The following is a 12,842-nucleotide window of genomic DNA, read 5'->3' as shown; positions in this document are numbered from 1 at the left end:
CATCAGTACAAAGAAAAAGCTTATCAATATCACCTGGCGTCTCCATGACTGCGACCCGTATTTAATATGATCACGTGAATTTAAACCAAAACGCTTGTTGGAAAACACAAATTTGGAATTCCTTTATTCTCCAAACCCTCGAACGGATGGGTATGGAAGCCAAAATATCGACGTAAATAATGTACAGCATACAAAACGTCTGGCGAAATGCTGGCGTTGGCCTTTCTAAACCGCATCCCCCAAGGCGCAGCAGCCACCACACCAATGGACCCTGGAAAGAAGGTGACTGAGTGCATTTTTCCTCCATGGCATTTTTTCTCGCTTGCTTTCTCTCTCTCTCTCTTACTTTTTTTGTAGCTTTACATTTTACCTCTGATTTGTAAGTGTGTGATTTTTGTCTCCTCCCCAATCCAATCAAAACCAGCAGAGCTCTTTAAATGGCTACGTCGATAGACGTAGCAAATCGTTCAAATAAGTTCAAATGGTTCATGTATGACGATTAGGGGTTTGCGGTAGAGGATGCGTAAAGAGGATGAGGAGTATTTCGCGAGCGGACACCATCAGCTCTGACAAACGGGAAGAAATGTTGCGAAGTTTTACGTATCTGCTTTTAGGAAAACATCACCAAAAAAACAAAAAAGAACACTCAAACCAAAACCGAAGGAAAGCTTAGGCTGAGACTTCGATCAAATCGATGTCCAAGCAACGATGCCCTCCGCGACTTTACGGAGGGTTCACGGTAAGGAAGCCAGCGAGAGCAAGAAAACGTCGCGAGAGCTACGGTGGGCAGCGGAGATGTGCGGCATGGACCGGGCGACTCGTACGAGGAACAACGGGTACTGAACGCAGCGAAGTTCAAACCGCTGAGGTTGCATGCCAAGCATCCCACCAATACACCGACGGAACCGGTAACCCGCGGTCGCAGGTAAACCGCTGGACCCGCCGACCGATCGAAGATCATGTCGCGCGTCCGCGCTGGCGAAGGTGAAAGAAAAGCGAAGATAGGAAAGAAAATAGACAGCAAATAGTTAGATACTTGTGGAACGGTCGAACGCGTTAAAATGGGGGATCGCGAAGGAGAACACGCTTACACCGAACCGTGCGGATAGCGGTACGATGGGAGCACTGTAAAATGGTGCTGGAGCGCTTATAGCATCCACGGGCAATGGCGTACGAGCGCAACAGAGATGGGTAAGAAATCCCCTAGCGGCCAAACCGAGAACAGCGATCGATGGAACGAATGGTACGGTGGTAAACATGAGCGGCATGGGGAAAAACATTCCAGGCAGGGCACGGTGGCAACATAAAGGGACAAAACGAGACGGTGGCTCACATGTAACTGCGGTGCTGGAAAGAGATGGCGCGGCACTGTTTATTGCTTTTGAGATTCAGCATACATTTTTCAACGTTGGCACGCACACTGCGGCACGGAAACGAGTCTCAAAACCACGCGATCATCATCAGCAGCAACAGCAGTGGATTCCAAAACGTGCGTACCAACGAGCAACCCCAGCGACAAACCTTGCCCAAAACAGATCGACACTCTGGGAAATGATTTTAAAGTACTGGAAAAGAATGTTTCCATATCGGCCATTTTAGTAATGTTTCTGCAACGAATGTCCATTTTAGTTATATATAATAGTTGTAGCAAACAACTTATTTTATTTATACAATACATTAAAAGCATTATTTCCATCTAATTTTACGGTATGGAATTTATTTCGCATTGCACTGTAATACCTTAAACTACACAAGGCTTCTACCCTTATGCCGTTGCCTTCCCAACCCCTAATAGCGTACAGTATACACGGTTGCGGCAGCCATTGTTGCTGCGTCAGTATGTGTGCAGGAATTCCAGCGCAATGGCGACGGACAACTTGCATCGACGTTGTCGGTGTTGGTGGTGACGGGCGAGCAGTAAGTTGGTTCGGACCCCTTAACGAAAATATTTCCAGCGCGAACACTTTCAATCCGCTGGAGAAACTCAACCGCAAAGGTTTTCCGCTGCGTGAGCTGAACGAGAGCGTCTGTTGCGTGCTATAGTGCCGCCCGTACGCCCGTGTGCGTAGAAGTGAACCAAACAAGGGTAAAGACGGTCGGTGAAACGTACGAGACACGATAGTGAAGCAAAAAAAAAAGAAAAAGCGTACCACGTGCAAGTGAGATTTACGAATGAATGCAATTAGGAAATAATATTTCGCTCACTACCGTGAACAATAACGACCACAAGCAACGTTGTGTTTTTGTTTATTTGTGGTGCTTAAAATTACGCTCAATTGTTCACCTTGCCTAAGTGCGTTACTGTGCTGTGGTGCCGTGACCAGGAAACGCAAATACGCAACAAATGAAGCGAAACTCAATTCAGCAACAGTAGCAGAATAAGTGAAACAGTTGTGTTAAGTTAATGTGATTTCTTCTATTTGAATGTGCAACAAAAACGCATCGACGAAACAAAACAGGAAGAAAAGAAAAACCGAAACAACCCAAAACAACATACAACACATCAGAAAGTGAAGGAACGACCTTAGAAGATATAGGCGTACAGCAAACCAGGTACAACAAAACGGTTCACCAGCCTTTTACTATACCACATGCTGTGCGTTAATTGTTATAACATTCCTGACGTTTTCAAACGCGTGTACGTGTATTGTGTTCGCGTGCGTGTGTGCGTGCGCGTGCGCCATTTGCTTGTGTAAAAAGGGCTCTGGTTTTGGTTGTCCAACCCCTTTGGTGCATTCTTTCTAAGCGCAAAGCGAAAAGAAAAACAACAACAGTCTGAAGCTGCAGCAAGTGCATCTACAGCTCGATCGCGATCGCGTATATGTGTGTGCGTGTGTATGTGTGTATGTAAAGAAGCAGATGAGAGTAGAAAGGTAGCAGCAGCATCAGCCGCAACAGTACCAACAAGATTGGGTAAAAGATTTGGTTCCGTCTCCCATCTGGTCCCAAACCGCGGTCTAATGTGTTTGTGTATTGTGCCGTACGAAAAAAACGAGGGAAAAGAAACAAGTGAAATAGAATCAAGAAACAACCGGCTGGAAGCGGTTGTGCAAGAAAACAGAGCGCAACAAATCCAACCCCCTGCATGCGTGTGCGAATGTGTCTGAAGAAGTAAAGGAGTCCCAAAAAAAAGAAGCAAAAAAAAACAACAACCCACTATCAATCGAAACGAAACGGGGCAGAAGAATTTAGAAAATTTAAAATTCGTATACTATATTGCGTGATTGTTTTTCCATTGCTTTTGCTAACGGTTGACCAGGTGGTGACCGGTACGGGTTGTGTGGAAAAAGGGGTTGTGAAGCTATCCAACAGTGCAACAAGTGGCCGTATCGTGGCAGTGTGTCATAATATTGTAATCGGATATTCCGATCCACAATAAGTGAAGCAATATCCCAGGCCTGTTTGAGCGGTGCTAGTGGAAGAAAAGCTGTGTGATTTGTGCGTCATTTTGTGACGTTAGGTGTTAGGTGTAATTTTTCCCTTAAACTTAAAGGCAACACTGTACGGTGGGAAGAACAGCAAAACAGTTTCACGCTGTTGTTGTTTGGCCACAACTGTTGTAGGACACAACCGCAACAGGACGCATCCTTCAATCTGATCGTCATCCAATATACCGGAGTTGAAATAGTTTTCCCCCTTCACGAGTGTTATCTTTATCCAGCATCAATGGTGAGTAGTAGAGTCCATTTGAATCCTTTTTTCCCCAAACAAAAAAAAAATTAAATTTCCGTAACCAGTTAAAAGATGGGAAGATCTAAAACCATTTAAACCATTGGAGAAATCGTTATTACCAAAAAGCAAAATGTCCCAAAAAACGGGCAACATTACAGACGAACAAAAATCGTTTCATCAACAACAACAAAATATCGAGGGAGAGAGAAAAAAAACCGGTAAAAAACCACATTCCGTAACGAGTCGCTCACAGCCCCAAAAAGGCCAAGAAGCACACCGAACACAACGTGCGCATGTGATTCACGCGATATATGTGTTTTGCCCGCTGTGTATGTCCATACACACAATAATGGTCACCATGAGGAGGGGTTGCAACTTTTTTTTTAACGAAGCACCCAAACACATATGCACCAACACCCTCCCTACCATACGGTCGTTGGTTATGCGTGGTGAAGTGAACCGAAACGGGCCACACATTTTTGACATTGTTTGTCGCTGACTCAGTCACTGACTCTCCCTGTCCGGGTGGTTGCATCGTTATCACCGGCATGTGAAATGGCTCGAGGTAGGTGGAGATTAAGCAAATTAGACCAAAAACCTCAGGATGATAAACACTAGACGTTGTAGACAGGCAACAAACGCTATTACTCGGTGATCCTCTAGATCTTGGCGTTACGAAACCTTCCTCAACACATCCAACAGCGTAACGATGATAAAATCGTTAATTTATCAGCATTCAGCTAATAAATAATGTCTAATTGCCCCCCGGGGGTGGGGTTATGTTTTCAACCCCTGGACGCATACAGGGGATGGGTGCTGGTGGCGGTATCGTGGTGTTACATTCCATACAGTTCCGCTATCTAGCCTGTCTAGAAAACGCAAGTGAATCAGCGTAAAACTGTGAGCGTTAAACTATTGGCAAATAATGACTGACGCTTCCACAATGTCTGCTACACCCTCGTATGCCCAATGGAGGGATTCGGGATTTAGGAAGCCAAAACAACAAACCCGTACACGCTTCCTACCGCACAGACACTGCTACCTGCTGTACGTCCCCGGGAATCCCAGACCCAAAGACTTGGCGCAATTAGCATATTTACCTCCTCCATGCCTACGCTCAATGCTGCGTAAATGTTAAGCCGTCTGTGTTTGTGGGCCCGGGTCAGCCAGAAGGTCTAGCAATCGCGTCATGCGAAAACGTATCGAAATAGAAACGAAATACGCTGCAACTACTATACCATTGATCCGCTTAATCGGTCAGCTTATTATCGAATCAAGAGGAGAGCAATTTGGATGGTGCAATTTGAAGCACTGCGAGAGTAATTCGTTACCCCGTCCAATACAATTTTTCTATGTAATCACTCATCATCCGAAAATGTTCGCTTATGGTCAGCTGATACTGCTGTTTTTATAGCGAAGATTGGAATTTTTCATTCCATGAACAGTATGGGTCCTCTATAGATTATTTCTGTGACGCGCTAGTGTGGCGGACAAACTTGTTCGCCCCCCTTTAGAAATCCAAGAAGTTGTTGAGTATTATTCATCACGCTTACGTAAATCGTCGAGAGGTTTGCAACTAGAACTGGCCGGGTTTTATGCGGTGATTCACTTCTGGAGCATTCTATTTGTGTGCCGGTGTAAACAGCTCATATGCTTATGACCTCATAACTCGGACCCATGTTACGGTTTTCGTAAAACTGATGTTGTCTACAGTACATTGCAATTCTTGCTCAGTCGTTTATACTTATAACAATTATTTCATGTTTGAAGATGTTGGTAACCCGAGCAGAAATACACAGCAAAAAACGACATATGTTTGACAAACATTTAAATTATTCAGACTAATAGACAACGTCTGACACTTTGCTGTTAAATCCATTCCATTTTTTAAAGCCCCCTCAAAAAACAACACAATAATGAGATGCTTCTTTTTACTGCGCTGATCGGATCATAAAAATAGTCCCTAGACGATGCAAATATAACGCTCAATGCCACCGCAACACCCAAAATATCATCGACCGCCACGCTTAAAATGTTCACGAGGTCGCCAAGGAACGCCGAAAGGCATGTTGGGGTAGTTAGCCGTACGAAAAACAAACCTCAGTCAACCACGCGGGTGCGGTTTCGACAGCGAGCGATATCGCGCTCGGCAAAGCTTGCCGAGAGGAAAAACGATCTAAAAAAGGAAAAACCAGACCCAGGTACCGGGCTACCACCCCAAGCTCTTCGGTACGGGTCGTTCGGTCCTGGGGAGCAGAACTGGATATCACACGGCAGGCACACGGTGTCGACAAAACCAACCGGACTGGTTTGGTTTGGTTCATTCCATTCCGTAGTACTGGGGTGGTTTGGACCTTGGATACGGGGCACAACGTCACGACGGTGGCTGCTGGGAGGTGTAGTTGATCGCAGCATAACCAGCATCACCTTATGTGCGAGCCCACAATGGAGCGTGCGTTTTTTTTTGTTCGATCCACGAGGCATGAAGCAAAAACCGGTCAGGGTGGTTTGGGAAGGAACACGGCCAAGGAGCGAAGTTTCATGCGCGGTAAATTCGATTCCGGGGTTTACAGTGCATTCGTTTTTTTTTTGTTTCTCTCTTTCTGCTCCTCTCCTCATTACCATTGCCTCGGTTCTACCCTTCAGTAGTACACCATTCTCCAGCCAACATTGTACGGTGGAAGCTGTTCATTTTAATGGTGGACCAAAACGTGAACGCACTCGCTGCTATCGTACTCGCTCTTGCGCTCGCGTTACATTCGCTTCTCCCTTGGTATGCTTGGTATGGTGGAATTCCAATGTCACATAATTCGTTCGATTCGCTGCCGTTTGCTGATGGTGTGCGTCGTTTCGCTACCTTTCGCTTTGCGCGCGCGCGCGCACAGTACACTCGCGATCGTTCGCGAATTGCAACAAACGGTGAGCCTCCGTGTGATCTTAGGTGTGTGTTGTACCACCGGTGCTTTTTATCAGCAGTTCAAACGGCACGAAATGTCACTCAAAACATATGAAACCTTCTGCACTTTCACACAAAATTCAAGTCCATCCAAATGGTCAAAAGGCCACCCCACCAAACCCCCCCCCCCCCCCCCCCCCCCGGGGGTTATGCAACACAGTCGGTCGAAACTAATCCCATCTTTACGATTTCCATTGCAGCAGTAACGTTTCATCTATCTATCGTAAAACTGTCCACTGAGCGTACTGACCAGCCCATTGGCGGTCGCTTTGTGGGGACACTGGTCTGTGGAACCGTTTTGGATCCACACGACTCGTGAGTTGTGAGCTGTTTCGTAATCGAAACCGTTCGACCCAGCTGCAGTTTTGCAGTTGCATACAGACCCGATCGTGTAGCGTGAGGTCAACGGGAAGGCAAATAGGGTTTCTGGCGGAGCCGAACGACGGCAGCATTATTAGCATAAACTCGAACACTGATTTTATTTTCCTTTTCATTTTCGCCACCACACGTAGCAAAACTGGGGCTGAGAAGGGGGTTTGTCTGGCTAACGGGCCCGATAGAGACCGAAGACACGGGCGCTGCCTATTGCCGCCTAATAAAACGTGACGCCTCGAAAAGAAAGCGTCCGATCACCTAAAACTCGCCGCATGCGCTTAAAATTCGCTCCAGTGTGACACCATTTCTGTGGGTTTGACGTCACGAAATCAACGTGGTTAGCAATCTTGTTGTACAGCCTGCAAAAACCGTGCTACACATCAATGTGTTTTGCGTTTGCTTGATTAAATAGTTTATTTATACAGCCAATTCCCGCTATGGTTGGTCTTTAGGCCTTCTTTCGGCAGTGAGTTTGTTGCATTCTTCAACAACGTTCTTTGTTGTCGAAGTTCGGGGGGTTTTTTTTTGATAAGCCATTCGGAAGGGTGAACCGAACAGCAAAAAAAAATGAATGAAGTGACCGAAATGGAAAGCCAATAAGGCTACCACTGCAAGCTGCGGCTGACTTGTTGGTCGATTCCGAAGTACACAATTGCAATCGCCATTCGTCACTTGAGGTAAATTGGCGCAATCAGGAAACTGTAAAACTAGCTGAATGGGTTGTTATCGAAGAATTTACGATACTTGCTGTGAATGTTTTTATTGCACCCAGCCCAGTGGTGACGAAAGACTTGTAGGACTGTAGGTCACTCCCGTTTGAAGCGATGATGAAGCAATGTAATCATCTTCGTCCGTGTCAGGGGACCGGCGGACACACTCTAGGAAGCCCGATCGGATAATTACAGCTATCAATCATTCGCCACGCCATCTCAACTTCTAAAACCCGGTCAGTCAACAAAGTGAATGAGAATCTTGTGCGGATGTTTTAGAATTTGGAGAAAAAAAATGTTACAGCCATTCCTCTGAAGGTATGCGCTTCTAGGAAGTTTCACCAATTTCCCAAAACATGTTACCCCTCGATTCATGATTTTTCTTTCCAACTGTTGTTTTTTTTTTGTTTTTGGTTTTGGATAATTGTTTGACACTAATTCATTCCGATTCGAAAATTACACCATTTAAACCACCATTATACGCCATCGTGTTCCCAGTTTTAGACCATCATTTGATGACTTCCACCAATGTTTGATGGCTTCTGGAAGGACCTGTGGCTATCGGACGATTCCCGTGAATATTTCTACAAACAGCAGCTCCAGAATCCAGAAATGGTCTCTCGATCTCTCTCTCTCTCTCTGTCTTACACAGAAAAAAACAGGCTGAATGAGAGAAGATGGAAAAATAACGAATAAAGATAAGGCATACACACGTACCCACAACGCCATGCCCGAAGGTTCTAAATCGAACCGAAAACGAATGGCAAAGAATGGGAAGAGACAGCCATGCAATCGCAACTCGGCAACTCGTCGTCAGCCCGGAAACTGTCAGAATATTTTTCAAAACCACCCTCCTTATCCCTCCTTACCACGTTCCCGTGGTTGTTGCGCAACACGCAACAGGTTCGCATTCCCGGATGGGTTTGGTGAGTGAGGTAAAATTAATAAAAATTTACCCCTTTATCCAATCCCCCAAACAACAACCAGTTGTTGTTGTGTCTCGCAGGGGTTTTTTTTTACCTTTTTTATACTCTACACCTCATCTAAAGTTTTCCCTCGGGGTAAATATTTTTTTTATTATTTGGGAAGTGCTTTTTTATATTTATGATTCGTTCACCGTAAGGACCCCTAGAATTAACCAGAAGTCGAACCAAGAATTGGTGGAAGCGAAATGAATAATGAACCACCAGGAGTTTTTTTTCTGTTCATGCCCAGCAGCAAAACTGACCGCAACAGCAGCAAAAATATAACAACAAGCAGAAGCATTCGAGCTGTTGCCTTGTCGGGTGGGAAAACCCAAGACTCACAGCCGTGTGGCATGGCAGGAACCTTTCCTGCATTCGAATGTCTCGAAGGAAGAACACGATAAAAGCAACCTGTGGCCTTCCTTGTGGGTTTCCTTGCAGGACCCACAGTAACCGCAAAACTGACAGTGAAGTGAAACTTCTGAAAGGTTGTTTTCTTTTTTCGTTTTATTTTGGGGACTGTTCTTCGTTAGCTGCACACCTTCGGCCACTAGTTTGGCCAGTTAGATTGGTCAGTTAGACTAGTGATGCTCATATTTGATGATGCTTTGTTGCGATGTATATCAACTCATTAAATCTTTTCAAAAATTCCCCTTATGCATGAATCAGTCCCTTTTTGGAAGGAATGCACTAGAGTTCTGTGAAAATGATAATCGGTTCTGTGTTTTTCCCCCTGTCATAAAACTTTGATTGTTTTATTTTTCGCATAACAAAAAACAAGTTTCTTACATTACAGCCACTAGTCTCATAAGTTTCATATGAAGGACAACATCGGGGGTGAGTTTTTTTAACCCCTATATTTGATCAATTAAAAATATGGTCATGTTCCGGCTCAATGGCAAAGACACAGGCAACGTAGTAATTCGTCACCTGTGATGAATGTCAGGAAATTCCATCACGATCTTCATTGTTTCGTACTGACCGAACACATGCACACGCAATGTGACGCCTTACACTTGAACGGTCGATGTGTTGTGGCACGTATCGACCATCCTATATCACGCAGGGTGGCACCGATTTCGCAACACATCCTGTGACACGGGCTAATCATCGGTGTCTTTAACCAAAGCGCGAGTCCCTATGATTAACCGGACCATCGAAGCACGTTGAAACCACTCGAACTTAGCGAATGCCGGTACACACAGCAACACACGACACTGGCTGTTTGCTCCATTTGAACACCTTCCCTACAAACAGGGTGCGCGTGTGCTGTTCCGGTCAACATTACGGTCGATCGGTCGTTGTTTAGTGGAAAGTGAGTGTGTACTTGGTTTAGTTCATCCTTAAAATTCCACCGGTCGGGTGAAGTACAAAAGAACTCACCCCCCCAAAACGACACGTGAGGAAGGAAATGAACGATCGTAAAGCGGTACCGGTACCGAAAACATGTGTCGAAACGACTTCCTGTTCGCGCCATGCTAATTCGTTTCTTTTCTTTGGGGAAAACCACGAACGAAAAAAAATAAAACCCACCACAATAAGCCCTTCCATTACTTCAACCTAGGGTGGTGAGTGGTGGCGTTGCAGGTGAGGAAACAGTTCTGCATGCATGATGCGTCTATGTTAACTAGCAAGCGCCGGGCCGCATTATTAGCATATGCGGATAAGAAATGTAGATAAGCAGCTAGAAGCATGTCAGCCTGTCGAATGTGCGACAGCAAAACGGTGACAAGCCGTAGGTACGTAGTACCTACACGCCCTACGTGTACTACACCGGATGAGGATCATCGTTTCTTTATTTTTCCCACGGGCTAAAAACGAGATCTCTTCCATCTGCGCCTGGAAGACGCATTGGGCGAAAACGTGCCGATCGATCTAACCAGTGGTTGATCTTGGTGTGTCTTTAGAGATTTTAATTAACCAAACAACCTTCCTTTTACCCGGCAAAGCAATCACAGCAAGCGAATATTTTAATGATAAAATTTTAATTAATTCTATTCCCGTTTGCCGAATCGATCACAACATTCATCTGTGCCTGCGCCAGCAAATGCCAGGAAGCGGAGAAGGAAAAGGTTGGTACGTGTGTTTGGGTCTGTTTTTATTGCATGTTTTTTTTGTTTAGTTTAATGTCACCACCACACCGGCAAACGGAAAGCACTTGCAGACGCTCATAAAAGGGACCTGTTGCGGTTGAAATGTAGCTTAAAATAAACGATCACTTCATGGGAGAGAAATCTTTTATCGTGAACGAGCGAAATATAAAATTCAAAAATGCAAAAAGAAAACTTTAAAACCAAATTATTTTTCTTTCTGTTAATTAAACATGCTGTTGTGCCGGTTTTCTCGTTAAAATTGCCTTCTTCAGCACGGTCCGCCATGGAACACAATTATGAGTTCGTTTTCCATTTCGTCGCCAAAATGTGTTCGATGGCGTGCCGAAAGGAAACAGGATTTTTTTTTTGCGGAAAAAAACCAAGCCTAATTTTATTGTTCTGTTTATTTAAGAAAATAAAACAGAATCTTCCCTCCCCAATAACAAAAAACATGTTTTAAAGCTTCGAATACATTCACACACGGACGTATCCGTAACTTGTTGTCGGAAGATCGAACTTTTTTTTTCTTTCGAAATGGCTCTGTACCGCAAGATGGCTTTGGATGGGTTGATTGTATGCTCGCCGATAGGATGAAAATCCTATTGGGAAGGCTTTATCGGCATTAAAATTTTTAATTAAAATACACACATGTGTCGACCCCTTCTTCATACTGTGCGAAAAGGGGTGAAGTGACGGAGGAGAATGGTGAAGTTGCGGGTGAGGATACAAACAGTGGTGGTGCACCTACTTTTCCTCTCAAAAAAAAAAGACACTGGTGTGGCTTCGTTAGTTGGCCCCTTATCGCTCCAGCTTATGCGCTTTTTTCCACCCCTTTTTTAGCGCGCGCACACACAGACACGCTGCTGTTCACCCCTTCCTCACATCCTCCATTTCGAACTCTACCCTCAACGAACGACCGATTAATGTTGGTCTCATTTTTCCAAATCATGGCGCCAACGATAAATTAGCTCGCGACAGATGGACGCGTTTAAAGGTACGCGTGCGTGTGTGTTTGAGAAGTGAACGAATAATAAATGATTCCCGCGCCGCCGAAGGTGTGATAAGACGGGAAGGGCGGGTGTGGGAAGTGAGCGAAGCAGTAGCAGGAAGCAGATCGATCTGTCGCGATCTCGCTCGCTCGCACTTTTTTCTCGATCGTTCGATTGATCGTGTGGCGCATATGTGGTTGCGGGCGCTTTTGCAGATGGCGACAGGTGAAACAGACATTCGTAAGACCCTCGAGACATACGACGACGACGACGACGACGACAACGACGGTGGGCTAATGATGGGTGCGCGAACGGCGGACACGTCCGCCATTGACTGTGGAATGTGGCCGCCAGCACTCGACAAACGACGCCCGACGAGCCAATCGAAATGGGCTCGATACGCATACACGGGGCGTAGTAACACAGCCACAGACACACACACACGGTACACGTACCTCGATTTACTCGAGTGTGTTGTTACTTATCCCATGGTTTCGATTAGCCGTCTCGGGAAGTTTAATGCCACGAGGTTAAGCGAAGGTAAATGTTATCACGAAGATCACTGAGCTGCTGTGCTTGAGATGGCTTACTTAAAATTTAATAAGTTTCTTTTATTTATTTACACTTCGTAGATGCTTTGGAATCCAATAATATTCTTGTAGCGTATATTGATCCTGGTCACGGCACCAACGTTGTCCGTAACTTTGCTTTAAAATTGTTTACGAAATCCCCTAGTGATGACAAATTTTCAAATATCTTGTACAAATTCTATCATTTTACATTATTTTCTACCCTTTACGCCAAAGTATATATTTTTTGTATAAAAAATGTATAAAATATCAACCTAAAGTTTCTCATTTCCAATCAATCTCACATACCCAGTTAGATATCGCGTCAGTGTCAGTTACAACCTCTGATATGCGGTCGAATGCAATAAATTCCTATAACTATCTTGCCCGATAACGCAATAAGCTCCCTGGCAGCTACCCAGAAAGGCGTCAACCCCGTCTAAACGCAACCAAATATTTGTGGAATGCCAGAAGGCAATACCTTCTGTGGGACATTCTTGCCTTCTCCATTCA

General features: G+C 45.0%; 1 protein-coding gene across 1 annotated transcript in view; it reads left to right on the top strand.

Annotated features, from left to right (window-relative positions):
• Positions 1–1,903: 1,903 nt before the first annotated feature.
• LOC125764639 (protein expanded) overlaps positions 1,904–12,842 on the top strand; it is a 46,376-nt gene continuing 35,437 nt past the window's right edge. Inside the window, exon 1 of the mRNA XM_049429072.1 lies at positions 1,904–3,669. The gene's annotated coding sequence lies outside the window, so the exon portion shown is untranslated. The remainder of the gene's footprint in view (positions 3,670–12,842) is intronic.

The sequence above is a fragment of the Anopheles funestus genome, chromosome 2RL (assembly GCF_943734845.2).
Source record: "Anopheles funestus chromosome 2RL, idAnoFuneDA-416_04, whole genome shotgun sequence".
Taxonomy (NCBI): Eukaryota; Metazoa; Arthropoda; class Insecta; order Diptera; family Culicidae; genus Anopheles; species Anopheles funestus.
This window is presented reverse-complemented; position numbering and strand designations above follow the sequence as displayed.